The 12,782-nt window shown below is 37.2% G+C and overlaps 1 protein-coding gene across 7 annotated transcripts in view; it reads left to right on the forward strand.

The window, feature by feature from the left end:
- Window positions 1-4,206: 4,206 nt before the first annotated feature.
- The window catches only part of fibcd1a (fibrinogen C domain containing 1a), a 153,104-nt gene continuing 144,528 nt past the window's right edge, over window positions 4,207-12,782 (forward strand). For 3 of the 7 annotated variants that reach the window (XM_079636973.1, XM_079636972.1, XM_079636974.1), the window contains exons 1-2: window positions 4,209-4,412; window positions 6,230-6,351. The gene's annotated coding sequence lies outside the window, so the exon portion shown is untranslated. Of the gene's footprint in view, window positions 4,413-6,229; window positions 6,352-12,782 lie in introns of all 7 variants that reach the window. The other 4 variants (XM_079636975.1, XM_079636970.1, XM_079636979.1 and 1 more) reach the window with 3 other exon arrangements.

Below are 12,782 nucleotides of genomic sequence, written 5' to 3' on the forward strand. Positions count from 1 at the left end.
TTCCTTTTGGCCTTAAGGGGACAAGCAAGGTAAACAAGCTCTGATGCCAACAAGTCCTTCACTGGGTCCTCACAAACTGCTCCGAGCCAGATACTACACTTCTTTGATATCGCTGACCTCTTAATTACTGACTAGGCATTTGGCCCGTTTCATCTCCACAAGACTCTGAGTTCTACATGACATCCGCTTGCTGTCCTTTGGGGCTTTTTGAGAGGGGTTCTCCCAGCGCGTAATTGTAGCCTCTGGCTTTCGAGGATGAACTTGCTTTTTATTCCACGCTAGTTCTCACTGTCTGTTGAGGCAACGCATCCAGTCAGCTCTGACAGGCGTTTTTGAGTTGACTCAGAATGGCTTTCTCCTGAGTTGATTCCAACTTATACGAGTACTATCAAAGGGTCATAGTATGTTTTTGAGAAGAGAAAAAAAATCTTAATGACACTCATTATCTGTAACTAAGTCACAGCTGACATTATTACTTGCTGAGGAGTGCAGTACTTTCAGTATGGTTATAAAGTCGTATTAAAAAGGCTTTTTAAAAGTCGCTGTTAATGCAACATTTGAATATACCGAAGGTCACTCCTAAAAAAGTGTCTGTTATTGTTGAATCTGTTATGTTTTTTTTGTTCTGATATCAATAATTATACTTTATAATTATGTATACATTTTATATTTTTATTATTTATTTTGTAAGTTTATTGTTGTGAGAACAACAATACTGATTTTGTATTTAGTAGTTAAATACAGAATACTGAATATTGAACAATACTGAACAATACTGAATATTGTAAATATAGTAATATAGTAAAAAAAAAGTTTCTGAACTCATCCCATAAAGTACTGCAAATTAATCGTTGTAATTTATTATAGTTTTCATTGAACATATGATTATGACAACCAATACTTAAAGGTGCTGTATGTAGATTTTATACTAAAACAAATCCCTTTTTAATTGCCTGTGTGTGAAGGAGTTGTAATCTCACATAAAAATGATCCACTTTGCGGGTTTTGCTATTACCTCTGAAAGCAAGTATTCTTATTTTTATGTGAAGGTGCCGGGTCGGATTTACCGCGAAATCCAGTGATGTCACCTGCATGCGCGCTCTCGAGCCTCTCGTCTCGTCTACTGACTTTGCACTCAACAGCGACGACACTGAAACTTATGACTTGCAACTTATGACATGTCTGATAATAACACGAAGAAACGACCTGCTCCCAGCACAACACAGACTCGGCTAAATGCAGTCAATGTAACTGTATCATGGTACGAGCATGGAGCATTAGTTCAACTTTAAGCTGATAAAAGTAGCCTATTAACGTTGCAGTGGGAGTTTACCTGAGTTTTCAGCATGTTGTGTGATGCTTTCTCCGGTGTGTTGCGTCTCAGTCTGGCCGGTACTCGAGCACGCGCTTGTAAACTAATTGGTTGCAATCTGAAACATCACCTCTAGAGGCCGCTAAAATCTACATACTGCACCTTTAATGTAAAATATTCAGATACAATAGAAGTTAAATTTTGATTCACAATGTTTAATGGCCGTGGTTGCTGCTTAGCATTTTCTGACTTTTTTATCGACTTCTGATTGGTAAATCTTCATTATTATTTGTAGTGTAGTTCGTCACAGATTCTTAAACATGGTTTATGATGTTGGTGATGATTATCTAACGAGTTGAAATCAGACTGAATAAAATCATATGATAAAGCCATAATAATTTTAGTTTTGTCACATATTTTGAACATTGTTGCAGCACCTCTCTTCCCAGTCTGTCAGTAACACTGTTAAGTTTCTTTCTTTATGAAGCCCCTCCTTTCAAAAAGCGCAATGTGCTCTGATTGGTCAGCTGGATCAGTGTGTTGTGATTGGTCAACCACTTCCAGCATGTTTCAGAAATGTCACACCCCTTATCATAACCGTGAGTTTAAAAAACTTCTAACGCAACTAAATCAGGCCGTTGCCCCCTTTTTTTTGTATTCCTTGGTGAGAATGACTTAAATGAGGAATATTGTGACATGTTCGTTCCCAGAAGAAAACTCAAGACTACAATCAAGGCGTTTCAGGGAGTTCAGAAACAGTGCGCACTGATATAGAGAACAACTCCTTTTGCAGTGACTTTGTGCTTAGTGACTTTGCAGACCTTTTTCATGTTCAAACAGCAACATTACACACCAAAGAGAGTTGAAAATGTAAAAAAGCATTCATTTTCATTGTATGGAAAAGAGGGAGCAGCTTAGATATTTTACTATAAATAACTTTTTTTGTGTTTCACAGAAAAGTAACAGGTTTTGAATGATATTAGTTTGGTAAATAGATATTAGGTTGGTAAATAATGACAGAAATCCATATTTTTTTGGTGAACTATCCCTTTGTCAGTTTAACAGATGACCCGCCTCTTCATTTAAATTCCCAGTCACTTCAATACAAACTGATGCCTGATTGCACAGCATATCTGATGGCTGTTTAATAAATGCATGGACCTCTCAGAGACACAGAGAGAGAAAGACACTGAAGGATGTTTGATGTCCTTAGCAAGCTGGCCCATTCTTGCCCCTGTGACCTCGCTACATTTATAAATGCACTGAATTCATAAGCAGAGAACATAAACTGGCCAAGGCTACAAGAGTCTTTTGGTACCGACACAGAACTGCCAGATGAGGGACTGCTGAGTGCTCATTGGTATTTTCAATGGAGGCGACCTTTGACCCATGGGATGTAAATGCTATGCTGAGTGCCATGATAAGACGCTTGTATTATTTATTTATTTATTAAAAGCTGGAATTGCTGCCTTTACACAAACAATTTATTATGAATGCAGTGTGATATTTAAATATATATTTTCGAGTTGTCCTGCTTAAGCAATCACTAGAAGCGTCTGTTAATATATGTGTTTTTCCATCACCTCCACTAGTGTCACTTCAGTGTAAATAGATCATTATTATACACAATTTTGGTCTAAACCAGTTTATAAAGTATGATGATGAAGTATTTATAGGATGCCATATTTAATAGTGTGAAAAACCACAACTAGATAATGATGGATAGAAAAGTACATCCAAATCATCACTGGTGGTATTAATATTGAAACGAACCTGTTAATAAAACCCCAAAATAAAAATTCTGTTATCATTATCTCATCCTTATGTCATTGTGAACTCGTATGACTTGGACAACTTCCACCTTAAATTCCACATGCAATAAATTAATGTTTTATTCACTGATCTGGTTCTCAAAATCAACTTAATGCAGGGATTCTCTGAATTTGGGCTTTACAGGAAAATAATTGTTTTGTAAATGTGAACATTTAAAAAAACTCAAAGAAATTGTGCGCACATCCAAAGAACTTTTGGCAGGTACTCGATCAAATGAAGCATCATCAAATTAAAAATATACATGAATCGGCGCACTGCCACTTCTGCTCCCAAAGATTTATTAAAATAAATAATGTTTCGACCCAAAGGGTCTTCGTCAGGCAAGCAACACTCATAGTAAGGTACAACTTATATCAGAATTCAAACCTTTTGGAGATAGGGTATTAAGTATAGAAAAGGCTTCCCTTTGCCTTTTCCTCAGCCTTTTATATACATATACTTAATACTCTTTCTTCAAAAGGTTTGCATATGGAGTTTGATTTGAAACTTTTCTTGTGAACATTCTTTGTAAAAAAAAAAAGTCTTTGTTTTTTTTAAATGTTGGTTATTGGTCTGTAATTTGTTTTTCTGTTTTTAAATGTTTTTTTTTTTTAAATGCTTTAGTGATTACATTTGTGTTTGATCAGGTCGCTCTGGATGATTAGGTAATAATTAGTTCACTAATGAGGTCAGGTGTGATGGTTCACACTGATATAATTGTACCTTTCCATTATTGTTGCTTGGCTGAGGAAGACCCTTTGGGTCGAAGTGTTGTTTATTTTAATAAATCTTTGGGAGCAGAAGTGGCAGTGTGCTAATTTTTAAATGTAAAAAAACCTCTCATTGAACGGCCTTATGACAAAGGTTTTTGGCTAAATAAAGAGAACTAGTTGCCTATAGTTCACAACAATTCCCTTTGTAGATCAAAGCTTGAAAAGATCCCCTCTCATGTAGTTTTTTTTACACCCAAACATTCAGTCATTTTGGGGCAAAAAATATTCACAGTTAATTTTTCATTTCAACCCACATCCAATTTGATGTCATTTTGAAATGTTTTTGTCATTTTCCACACAGATTGTTTCTCTGCCATGCTCTGCAACCTTGTGAATAACAACGCAGTTTTATTTTACTTGACTACGATGTGGAATACAGTTGAAAAGCTCATTACAGAGCTGTGTTATGGAAAAGGATGCTTTCCCACTGAGCCAGCTGCTGATGGCAGCTGGAATCCTCCTCCTAAATAGTTTGAATGACCGGAGTGGAAGCTGCCTCTTTACCTGCAATCAGAGTAAGACTTTTGATTAGCAACTTGATGCTTATTGTGGCCAAGAACCTCCCATTTAGATATGAAGAGGTTGTGCAACTGGCATGTAAAATTACACAATTTTTTATGTGACATTTAGGGGTGGGTATACCGTATCTGAAATCGATGTTAACATAATAACAGACTGGCTTGCAACACAGTGGCAGCTCATTTAAACCATATTACTGAGGTCTTTGTGAAAGGCTGTAGTAACAACATAGACAGAATTAGTGGAATATAACAAGTACTGGTTATTTCAACGACTTTTGAAAACAAAGAAAAGTGTACAGTTACTTATGTGCTAGAAAGCTCTGGATAGTTTTGTTGCCACAAACCGGAACAAAAATACCATTTCCTTTTCTGAACAGCCTGCGGTTCAAAATATAGCCACAAATGGCGATCAAAGTGCAGATTTGAAAGACTAAATAATGTGGATGCTGTAACATTATAAATGTCTTTACTAGCTATGTTTCCATCACCCTGCTTTTATGCGCATTTTGAAGTATCGCATCACGAGTGATGGGAATTGACCCTTCGCAGGGAGCTTGATTGACAGGTGATCTGACCAATCATACTTCGCCATCCGCCATTTTGTCGGAAAAAGCAGTCAGGAGAGTTAGTAGATTAACATGGGAGGATTTGAACTTGAAAAACGGTGTGTACTGACGTCTTTCCATGGTTAAAACAACATTCCTTCTTATGTTCATTCATGTTTATTTGATGCTATAAATAAACTAGAAGAAAGAGATGATCGGTTCACGAGCAGCTTTAACTGATGCTCTACAGCGATCTGTCAGACACATTAAAGAGCCACAAAACGGTATTTATTGTTTAAATTTCTTTTTCTAAAAAGACCAAATTTGAAAGGTGAGACTTTGTTTAATACGTTTAATATCAAAAGTAACCGAAAAGTAACCTGGTCTGTCCTTTCTTTCAGCGAGTTGTCAGTGTCCTCTCTGCTCCGCGATGAATTTTTCACAGCGTGAGAACATGGTGTGGCGTGAGAGCGGTGTAGCTTGTCGGGCATAGCGACAGTAACTAAAGGGGGCGGGTCTTTGCGAACGGTCAATTAAGGGACAAAATCCTGATGGTGTTTTATTTACTGTTGGTTACTAGGTTACTAATACCACAATCATCCGCTTGCATAACTGAGAAGCTGCTCACTGCAGAGCAAATGGGTGGGGCTTACGTGTAGCTCCTCCTCTCTAGAGCTCCAGCAAGGAGGAGCAAATGTAATCTGGGCATTATGGGTGGAGCTACAATATCCAACCACACCCTTTCCTTCCCAAACCCTAATCACAACTCCATCCCTCCACCCCCTTAGAGCTCCAGCGAGGAGGAGCTGGTCGTCATTTGACTCTGCAGTGAGTACCACTTGGAATAACTTGATGGAAAAACACTGTCACTGTATGTAGCGAACTCGAACACGAAGATGACGAAGGAAGTCTCAGGCAACAGGAACACAGAAAACATCTACATAGCATTAACAAGGCAGGACAAATTGAACAGAAACTGAGAACTTACTGGTGGTAATAAAATTAACACAGCTGAACCAAATGGCAAATCAGTTAATAACCATGACAACAACAGGGAAACCTTGCAAACTGAAAACAAAGGCCAAAACGGTGTGTGAGTGCGACACACACCTAATTCGAATTTGTTTGTTTTTTGTGAACTTTGAAAAGATTCGCTTCACGTTTGGATGGAAACCCAGCTCCTGTCACCTTTGCTTAATTTAATGTATCATTGCTGGGGAAAAAAATTTTGCATCTTTTTTTGCATCTTATTTTGTGATTTCACAGTGTTCAGATGAGAGAAATGTGTGTGACAGCTGTGTGCAGGGTCAGCGCTCCGTGCCGAACATTGCTGCCATGTGTCGCCTGTGATCACGTCTGGCACTGACTAGAGCGGAGGATAACTAAATGTAAGTTATATAACAATCTTTGCAGTTTTTCACAACTGGTAGATAGAAAGGGGATTCAGAGAGAAATCTTCTGCAGTTACTGAAAAGAGAGTAACAAAATGCAAAAGACATTTGTCCATACAGTAAATAGGGTCTACAGCACCCATTAACAAACATGTGTCAGGTGACCAAGCTCCTGCGTCAGTTGCTCCAAGGACATGGTTTAAGGAAACACTGTGAATGTGGCTGCTGCTTCTATCTACACATTCATGCCTGTCTTTGTTGCTGAATCCGAGTCAGCCGTGAATCAAAGACATCACAGCATGGCTCTTTTTCCATCTGTCAGATTTGCATTGACAATGCAGCCGTTTCATGGTACAGAAAGAAAGAATAAAGATTTGCCTTTTGAACCATAGCAGAGCAAAGGGAGGAATGATAAGCTTTAGGATCGTGCCTTTGAATCTTTAGGACACAATGACTCACTATTATTATCTTGGTAATTTGAATGCACAGCCAGAGGAACTGAAATGACTGGCTACTGCTAGTGTTTGCAAAATCTCCCTTGAGAGTTTATTTGCAGCTTGATATAATTTAGTGTTTATGAATTATTCGCATGGGCTAAGTGTCATTCCATCATATAATGGCACAATTAAATGACTATACTTAATTTAAATAAAATTCAGTTAATTTACTGTATTTAGTGTAATTACCCATTTATCTGGAAAGATCACAAATTGCAGGTCGTCGGTAGCTATTTACTCAACTAAGTTGCTGATTTGTTTAATGTGACAAATCGGAATATAACAAAAATTATTTGTGAATAAACCAGTGTTTGCATCTCACAGGCTTAGAAATCACTAAGAGAACAAAATCGCTTCTTCCAAAGAAAATTTGGTGATTAATAGTCATAATGGGAACTTAAGCCACTGTATCTCTCTCCCTCTTTTTAAAATAAAATAATCAATTTGAAAAACTAAAACTTTACAATAAGGGTTCATTTGTTAACATTAGTTAATACATTAGCTAAAATAAACTAACAGTGATCAATATGTTTTTTTAAAAGCATTTGTTAAAGGTTTTTTATTTACATATTAGAGGTCGTTGTATCAATAAAACATCCTGCAAGTTTCATTAGTTTCATTGGTTTGTTTTGATATTGCGGGATCTGTGACGTCACATGGGCAAATGCATTTGCATATGACTCCAGAGAAAGACGCGTTGCGTCACATCAAAAGCAATTAGTACCCATTATAATCACTGAGTCTGTCTACACTGGATACAGTATACAGATGCACATTCAGTTTCTGACATACTGTATAATGACAACATGATAAATGTAAGAGTAAAAGAATGTTAAGAACGTGTACAGCGTGACTTCAGAATGATCTCAGTGTCGAAAACAAGTTTGTTCGAGTTTATTTTAATGGCGTCCCTTATCGCTTCAGAGGGTTATGTTTGTTCATTTTGTTTTGTAAACTATAGGCGCAGTGTAATAGAGAGTTCGCAAAGTAACGTTTGTTGAAAGATGAAGCAGCAACTGATCTGATAGCAGCTGCATCACAAACTGGAAGTAAATAATTTCATAATGCTTTGTCTTTAAATTATGGTTTTATATGGATAATGTTTTCAAAACGCTTGCAATAATGAGTGGCCGCTGATATCGTTTCTTATGCAATGACGTTAGCCAATCATAACAGTGGCCATTTACTGACACCATAAAGGAGCCGCCCCTGGATTGTTTTAGACAGAAGGTCAGAATGAAGTTTGAAAATAAAAAACATTATATTAAAATATGAAAAATCCATGTCATAATTAATTTAATATTTGTTAAATTATTGTAAAAAAAACCGAATTGTTTATGTAAGTTCGCAGTGCATTAACAAATGTTAATCAAATACAACTTTGGATTTTAATACTGTATTAGTAATGTTAAAGTTACCATTTACTACGACTAATAAATGCTGTATAATTTAATGTTCATTGATAGTTCATGTTAACTAATAAAACCTTATTACAAAGTCTTATCAAGCATTATGATTTAGATATATAGTGATATAACATTTATTTGTATTTTTATGTGATATCCAAAAATTTGCATAAAAATATGTGGATGAAAACCCAGAGATGCTGCAAACTATTAAAACTATTGAGCTCTGAGCATTGAGCTCTCTCGGCCACCGTATTAAACACTTCCAAATAGAGTTATGAGTTTTGGAATAATAGATACCATATTCTCCATAGTTTGAATTTGATTACATCATCATATTACTTATTTTGAAACAAGGCATGCTTTTCTCAACCAAATGTTTTTGGATTGGCACAGATTCTTTGTTGTTGAAGGCACCTTGTAAAAGCTCTAAGCGATCAATTATGAGCTGCTGATTAGAGAATGAGAAAGCATTGTGCTTGTTGTGAATTAATTAGAGAAGAAGAATAATGAATTAACACTCATTTTATCTGGTCTAAGGATAGTTTCAAGAAATGTGGTTTCATTATAGCCTTCTTTAGCACATTGTTTGATTCAACATAGCTGTTAAATCTAAACTGCCACACGTATATCTATTGATTTGATTTTGACTGATTTGTAATGGCGGTGGGGTTGAAACGATTCAGTAAATTAAAGCAAAACGCACACTGGGGACAATTAGTCAATAGATGTGAGGCTGGAGAACATACACATGAAAATAGCTGTACTGTTCATACCATTAGTGGGCAAAAAACAATTAAATTACTTGCACAATCCAAGCAGAAGAAAAGCAAATAAGGGAAGGAGATGGTGGGGATTTAGCAAGGATTTCCCTTCTCAGAGCTATAAATATAAGAGCCTTGGCATAACTGGACAGTTGTAGAGTTGTCTGTGAATTTATGTTTTTCAAAAATGGAAGATAAGAGATTATATAGATATTTTCCTTTCCATAATGCCACAGGGCCATGGTCAGATGTCTCAACTCGAGATCTTATTTAGCCGTCCATGGATGCATGCTATTTTATAACATTACATTTATGCATTTCCCAGAATATTAGGTTTGAATGGTTAGAAATAAAAGGGAAAGTCACTCACAATTGGATGCTTTAGCTATCTGTACTGTCTAGACAGCACAATTATTTCCACATAATGCTACAAAATACTCAAGCGCGAATTCACTAAACAATTGCACGTTGTTTGAATTTCAGCGGTCAAAAACACAATATCCTACTTTTGCCTGATGTGAAATGATTTTGCATAAATATGTATTTTACCACCATTGAAAAGTTTGGGATTGGTAAGATATTTTTTTATGATTTTGTACTCTGCAATGCTCAACAAGGCTGCATTTATTTGATGAAAATACAGTAAAAAATAATAAAAACAATTTAGTTGAAAAAATTATTGTTTTCTATTTGAATATGTTTTAAAATGAAATGTATTCATTTGATGGCAAAACTGAATTTTCAGCATCAGTCTTCAGGGTCACATGATCCTTCAGAAATTATAATATGCTGATTTAGTGCTCAAGAAGCATTTATTCCAAAAATATAATAATTGTAATGTGAAAGTCTTTACTGTCACCTCTGATCGATTTAATGCATCCTCGCAGAATAAAAGAAATAATAATAATGCAAAACATAGTGACCCCAAACTTTTGAACGGTAGTGTATATAGAATTATAATATTACATTAGCATTTTAATGAAATGTGGGACTGCAGTGCCTGGACTAGAAATGTTTTGTAGATAATTCCTTAAGCAAATTGGAAAAAAAAAAATGCAGACAATATGTGCAAATAAACGACGGTATCAGAAGCCTCAGATCGTTCTTAGTGAATTTCAGATAGAAAGGTCTCCTCCAATAAAGGAGTCCTCAAAATGTCTCGAAAGAACCTCCTTGGCTGCTTCTGGCTTAAGGAGGGTTGGGATTCAATTATCCGCAGAATTAACTAATTAGCCCGATATGAAAAAGGGCAGCCTCCGAGAGCGAGCAGGTGAGAGAGTCTCTCTCTCTCTCTCTCTCTCTCTCTCTCTCTCTCTCTTCTCTTCTCTCTCTCTCTCTCTCTCTCTCTCTCTCTCTCTCTCTCTCTCTCTCTCTCTCTCTCTCTCTCTCTCTCTCTCTCTCTCTCTCTCTCTCTCTCTCTCTCTTTCTTTCTCTCTCTCTCTTTCTCTCTCTCTCTCTCTCTCTCTCTCTCTTTCTTTCTCTCTTTCTGAGAATGCCCTTCATGCAAATGACTTCTGATTTGTCAGACATGGCTGATTCTGACTCCGCATGGCACTTCTTAATCAATTGGCAAATGGCCACTGTGATCTTTCGGATGCTACAGATCATTACGGTTCAATTATACTGTATATTAGCCTGAAACTTTTAACCTACAGACAATAGCACACATGGCCTGGAATCACAAAAGCTCTACAAACCTAATGAGCTGCCTTGTTGCCTTGTATGCTACCTTTAAATGAAATGAAGCCTCGTATATTGGTCCCATATTGTACACCTTTCTGAAGTTTTATTTTAGGTTTTGATGTCCTTAAGAATATATATTTGCGGTTTAAGTACCAAAACACATCTTAATATATTTTTTACAGCTCCTTTCTCAGGAGCTCTGCCAAGAACCGGTCGATTTTGGCCTGTCTACTTAATATTCATGAGACTCTCTTCTGACTGGCCTGTTGTTTTCTGAGTGACTGAAGGGTGGTGACTGAAGGCGGTGTCTGAGTAGTTCTGAAATCACATTTATACAGCAGTCACAACGGCTCGTGGAAAGGCACAGCTTCTTTATGCAGGCTGTGTGCATTTGTCTGTGGATCAACTTTGAAACTTATATGGTAGTTTCATAGCCACTAGACCTCTGCTATAATGAAAAAAGCTAGTTTTAGTTTAGTTTTGACAATATGGGACCTTTAGCATTTCTACATAGGCACAAGTCATCATGATGACTCACAATAGAGAGCAACAGTCGGGTTCTGAAAGTAAAAGCTCATCTCAGATGATCCATAAGACAGTGGAAATATGTGCTGTGCTCAGATGAGTCCATGTTTCAGCTTCTTTTTGGGAAAAACTGACTTAGAATTGAGAAGACGAAAAGGAGCATCCAGCGACAGGTGCAAAAGCAAACATCTGTCATGGTATAGGGGTGCATCCGTGCAAACGGCATGGGTGACTTTCATCTGTGTGAAGGTACCATTGACGTGGAAGCGTATTGGGATTGTACAGAGACATTTAATGGCATCAAGATGACATCTTTCCTGGGAAGCAAGACAATGCCAGGCCTCATTCCGCATGTGTTAAAACAGAGTGGTTTCTAGACACTCTACACCGTCGATGTGCCTGCCTGCAGTCTCTCATTGAAAATGTATGGCCCGTCATGAAAAGGAGAATCAGACAACGACGACCACAGACTGTTGAGCAGATGTCTTTTATTAGGCGAGATCGGGCAAAAATTCCACTCGCAAAACTTCAACAGTCAGTATCCTCAATTCCCAAACATTTAAAAAGTGTAATGAAAAGGAAAGGTGATGTGACACAGTATTTCATAATCAGTTCAAAGATAATAAATACAAAACATCAAATGCTCTGGAATAAAGAGAGAAGATGCGAACCTGACATTATAAGATACATGATGTGAAGTGTTTTTCATACACTCTGCATCACAGGCTAATTTGAGTTACAAATCGCCCTGAGCCTCTTGTTGCATTTCTTTATATAGACAGAAACTTCTTTCACATGGAAACATTTGATAACAATGGGAATTTGCACTCAGAGTTTACACCATTTTGGGAGCAGAATGCCATTTGCCTGGAGGATCCACCCCTCCTCTATGTGCAAGTTATTTCTAAACTCTTAAGAACTTTATTACCTTTTGGTTTACTTCTTTGGGAATGAGACATTTGTACCAGTCGCACTGAGACATTTCAAATAATACCAAACATGTATAATACTGTATGATATTCACACTAAACCATATAGATTTTTGGGTGAATATCTGGTGATCTCAGCGTGAGAGAGACAACATGGGGGAGGTGATTGACTCGGGGATGCTAGTTTCTCAAGAGAGAGAGTCAAATGTTAATTTCCACGAAGGTTCTTTGTCTTCTCGGGAGTGGTCGTTCCTCAACCAGACTGCCCGGCATTTCTCAATTCTTACATCTGCATTCAGAAAGAGTTTTAAATCTCTTTCCTCCTGGTCTGCATACTATTTTCTTTCTCTGTCTTCAAACAGTCGGATGTGCATTTTCCCATTAAATCAGATGAATATATTATGAAGGACAGCTTTGGCTATTATGCTGTGAAGAAGTAGCCTGTCAGTTTAAAGAATAGTCTCCTAGGCTTGAGGGTAAAAATGGATTTTGATGCCAGAGTAGCTTACTCAGCTGTCTGTTGAGAGAACGGTCCAGCATGATTTGGATTTTATAACCAAATTTGTCAACAGTGACTTGACTTTGCTGTCCCGACCTCAGAAACTATTGGCCTGCTCGCCACAG

This window comes from Phoxinus phoxinus, assembly GCF_949152265.1.
Source record: "Phoxinus phoxinus genome assembly, chromosome: 15".
NCBI classification, from domain to species: Eukaryota; Metazoa; Chordata; class Actinopteri; order Cypriniformes; family Leuciscidae; genus Phoxinus; species Phoxinus phoxinus.